Below are 5,052 nucleotides of genomic sequence, written 5' to 3'. Positions count from 1 at the left end.
AATTTTTTTTTTTTTTTTTACCCAATTTTTGTTTTGTTTTTGGTATGCATTTATACATTTATCGACCTTTTTAAGTTTTTGTCCTAATCAGAGATGGAGGAAAACTCTGGATCTTTGTTCTGGTTCTGGTTCAGATCTGAACCCTTCCCCGTGTGCTTTTCAGCTCATATAACTTCCTTCTCATTATTGTTCGTCTCTTCAGTTCATCCAGTACCTTTTTGTACTGAATACGTCCCTTCAGTTCATCCATTACTTTGTTGTATTTAACAACCAGTTCATGGGCGTCGTTTTGCTGCTGTGTCAGATGTGGAACCGGTTCTGGATTCTGCATCTGAACCTGCAGGTTTTGGACTTGGTTCTGGAGATGGTCATGTTCCTGCTTTGCCTTCAGATTTGTCTCCTTCACTTTTAATACTCTGTCCTCCACATCTTTCATATCTGAAAGCTTCTTCTGGAGATCATTAACTTCAACATGAAGGTGGAAGTTTTCAGCTTCCACCTGGTCAGCTTCTGCTTTGATCTCGTTATATTCCATCTCCAGGCTTTGACGATGTTGTAGAAGATCCGTCATCATCTTTCTTTCCTCTTTGAGGTTCTTTGTTTCCTCTCGAAGGGGTCCCAGTTTATCCAGTACGTTGTTGTATTGAACAGCCAGTTCACGTACTTCCTCTTTCTGGTGCTTCAGATGTGAAACTTCATCCAGAAGCTGCTTCTTCTTGACCTCCAGTTTGGACTTTTCTTCAGAAATTCGGTCAAATTCAGCTTTAAACTCCTTCATTTCCTCATTTTTCTCCTGGAGGTCTTTGACTTCTTTCTCCAGAGCAGCGACGGCCTGTTGTGGATTCTTCATCTGAACCTTCAGGTCTTTGACTTGGTTCTGGAGAAGGTCGCTTTTGTTCTTTGCCTTCAAGTTTTCCTCCTTTGCAAGATGGAGTTTTTCTTGCACAGCATGAAACTCTGAAAGCATGTCCTTCAGCTCTGCAACATCTTGTGTACGGTTGAAAACTTGTTTCACCAAGTCGCTGGTTTCTGCTTGTAACTCCTTACATTCAGACTCCAGCGCTTTACGCTGTTGCAGTTCATGGGCCAGTGTGTTTCTTTCTGCTGTCAGAACGTTGATTTGTTCTCGAAGCGATTCCTGTTGCCTTCTTTCCTCCTCACGTCGAGCAGTCAGCTGACGTGTTTCCTCCTTCTGCTTTCTCTGATCAGAAATCTCTTCTTCCAGTTGAGCCTTCAGAAGTGTGAGTTCAGACCATTCCTCTTTCATTGCAGGATAGTTCTCCTCCATCTTCTTCTGTTCCTCATTTTCTTTCTGCAACTCCTGAATGGTTTGTCTCAGTTCTTCAGTTTTTTGTTTCAGCACCTGGAATTCCTCAAATTCTTTCTTCAGATCTGGTTCCAGGTGTGCTTTGCGGGCCGTCTTTTTCTGGAGTTTCTTCACTTGCGTCTCCAGAGCTCTGTTCTCCTGTTCCAAACTTTTTCTTTCAGCCTTGAAGGCAGAAATTTGTTGTTTCGTGCCTTTCAGTTGCTGATGTTTGGACTGAAGAACTGCCATCACTGTCTTCAGGTCTTGGTTATATTCCAAAACCTGAGAAGTTTTGATCCTCTCTGCTTCACAGGTTTGTTCCATGTGTATCTGCTTCTCAAAATCCACTCTTAGACGCTTCACCTGCTGCACCAGTTTTTTGTTTTCCCCAGTAGCAGCTTTCCGTGAACTTTTCAGTTCTTTGTATGAAGCGTCTAAATCTCTCCTTTTTTGTAATCTCCTGCAAAGATTCTCAACATGTTTGCTCATGTTGTCATTTTGCTGGAGAATACTTTCTGTGACTTTGTTCAGTTCTACAATGGAAACCTCCATCTCTTGAAATAAATCGCTGTGTGACATTCTTGGTAAACTTATTGTCGTTAAGTCTAAGAAAGTTGACATACGCTCAGTCTTTCTTCCAGGAAGGTGTTCGACTGGTGTGTCGCTCTCTCAGTGGGTCTGTGCAGACTAACTGATCTGCTCGAAACCACGTCAATTTATACCGAAAGTTGGTGACCTCAAATGATGTCAAAGCCTCCCCCTGATGCCATTGGTGATCTCTGTGTGATGTCACTGTGTGATGTCACTGTGTGATGTCACTGTGTGATGTCACTGTGTGATGTCACTGTGTGATGTCACTGTGTGATGTCATTGTGTGATGTCACTGTGTGATGTGTTGATGATGTAATCAATGAGTGGAGTTCAAAACTACACTGAGGAGAATCTGATTGTCCTCCTGAAATGTAAGATCTTTTTCTTATTTTTATGTAGACAATAATGAAAAAGTTCCTCTAATTTTTCTCTTATTTTATTTTTTTCCCTCCTCGGACTAATGCTGGAAATCATGTTGTAGAACAATACAAGAACATTTACACAGCACTGCTCCCGCTCCAAAGAAGCCTTAAAGACCTGAAGTTAATCTGTAAGAATACATATAATATCTGTGCATTCATCTCTAAAAGCCAACATTTAGCCTCAATAATGCTCATTACAGTTTTATTGCTACTGTAAAAACCTTTCAGGCCAATCCCCAACTCACTGCTGAATGCTCCAAGTCTGCCTGAAGTTTGTGATTCCACCAGGAGGGCTTCAGTTTCTGTCCTGATCTAAAAATAAAAGAACTCCTTTAGCGGAGCTCCACCTATGCAGAACCCAAACACCAGAACCACATCGATTCAAATGCAACACTACAGATTTTACATCCTACAGGACACACATCATGAAGGAAATCCTGCAGTATTCTGACAGAAGAAGATCCACTGTGACGATGTTTATTGTAGAGGTGGGACAAAATATCGGTATGGCGAACTATCGCGATATTTCAACTCACGAACGATTACCGGTCCTCTCTTTCCCTGAATCGGTTTCCCAAAATAATACCAAAAAAGTCCACCAGGGGGCGCTTTGCATGAGCATGACAGTGAAATGCAAAGATACGGTAGTGAAACTGTCATCAGTTTCTACCGGACAGCACTCTTTCTCAGCAATGTGAGGACTTCAGGCCCATGACAGAGAAATTTAATGAGACCACGGTGTACATCAGCCAACTCCAAGAGCGCAATAAATCGCTTTTGGAGGAAGTCGAGAACCTGCAGGTCATGAAGCAGGAATTAGAAGGAGTCTCCACGGAATTTAAAAATCTGGAGACAAACATTAAGGACCTGAAGAGACAAAACTTTAACCTCACTAAAGAGGTGGAGCGAAGAAGTTTGGAGATTCTGGACCAACAAGACCTGGAGGTCAAAGTCGTTGCTGCAAGAAAAGAGTATAAAGAAGTTCTGGCTGAAAACGTCACCCTGAAAACCAAAGCCTCAAAGTACGCTCAACAAGCACAGAGAGCTGCTTTGAGGTCCCCCCTTCAGCCTCCTGTCAGAGCTGCTCAAAGAGAGCTTCCTGCTCCAAAACTAGCAGGTCAGCCTGTGTTGGAGGAAACTTCTGGATGCAGACAAATGCCCAGCAGGTTCCAACAACACAGAGCTGCCCTTAGACAGCATCAGGGAGCTCCACCAAAAAGGGTTCCTGGTTTCCGGCAGGTTTAGGACCCCTCAAAAGGTTAATGTAGGCAGCCTTGATTAAAAAAAAAAAAGGCTGGGCAGCAGGCTGAGGACAAAACTGTTTATCCAATCAAACAGACTGTTTATCCAATCAAAATTACAAAAATTTTATGATCTAGTGGAGTATTGTACAGCTCAAATAAAATTTAAGGCAGAAAACAATTTATTACCAACCAATATCCAAAGATTATTCATTAAAAAGGAGGAAAAATACAATCTTAGGGAAAAAAATAAATGTTTCCAGCATAAAGCACGGACAATAAAAAAAGGTTCTGTGTTTCAATAAGTGGAGTGAAACTGTGGAACAGAACCAGTAAATGCTTGAAACAATGTCCAAACATAAGAGTTTAAGTATAAATACAGAGCTATGATTATTCACAAATATGTAAAAATACAAAACAAAACATTAGCGTTTGTAAATATGTGTGACTATAAAATGAGATTGTGTTTGTGGAATAACGACTTGTATGTGTTTACATGTATATTTGTAATATGATGTACTCTTAGCTATGGCACTGAACTTTAACTTTGAGAGTACTGGGCATAGAAATATATTGATATAATGTACAGGGGTGAGAATTTATAAGATTTTATTCTTCTTCTCACTCCCTTTCAGACTTTTGTTGTTTCTATGATTTTCTTATTTGTTATTCTACTTACTTTTCTTCAATGTCTGAAAGAAATGCTTTGAACTGAACTCAACTGAACAAAACTACAACAAAAAATGGCATTTGGTTTCTTCAAATGCCATTTTTTGGTAGAATAATGCAACCACCAGGGACACAATCCAGTGTCTCTGTGTGCCGGTCCCAAGTCCGGGTAAATGCAGAGGATTCTGCCAGGAAGGTCACCGGAATAGACCCAAACCAAATCATCACAAACATAAGTTTTACTTCTGATCAGTTGTGTTTGGGTTAACTCCAACCTCCACTGCTGGGTTGACCTACATGGTAGAAATCCTTGAATCTGTTGATGTACATCAAAGTCAGGGTCACCATTCATCTTAAGAAGGGGTCCTTGAGAGCCTGGTTGGTTTGTGGGACTCCTCCATCAGCTGACAGGTACCGACAGTTGAAGCCAGCTGCAGTCTGGACTGTTGTTGAGATTTTAGTTGTAGATCAGCTCTTCTCTCTCCATAGGGAGCGCGGGGCGGGGAGCGAAGTACCAAAACTGGAACAAATTAGGAACCAAAACCAAAGCGCTGCTTTGGCACCAGAACCACATAAACCCAATCAGCGGCTTTTGGTCCTGCGGCAGCGCCGCTTTTCTCCTTCAGAATCTACTGGAATCACATTGATCGTGTTACCGATTGAAGAGTTATAGTACGTGAATGATTTTGTGTTTAAGCATCATTGGCGACCTCTCATGTGTTAAAGGGTTAAATGTTAAATTTAGCTTTAAGAGAGCAGGACATAACTTATTTTAATAAATCTTACTAAGACAAATTCTAATAGTTTATTGGCAGATTACTTT

Source organism: Oryzias melastigma, linkage group LG22 (assembly GCF_002922805.2).
Source record: "Oryzias melastigma strain HK-1 linkage group LG22, ASM292280v2, whole genome shotgun sequence".
In the NCBI taxonomy this organism is placed as follows: Eukaryota; Metazoa; Chordata; class Actinopteri; order Beloniformes; family Adrianichthyidae; genus Oryzias; species Oryzias melastigma.
Note: the sequence above shows the minus strand (reverse complement) of the source record.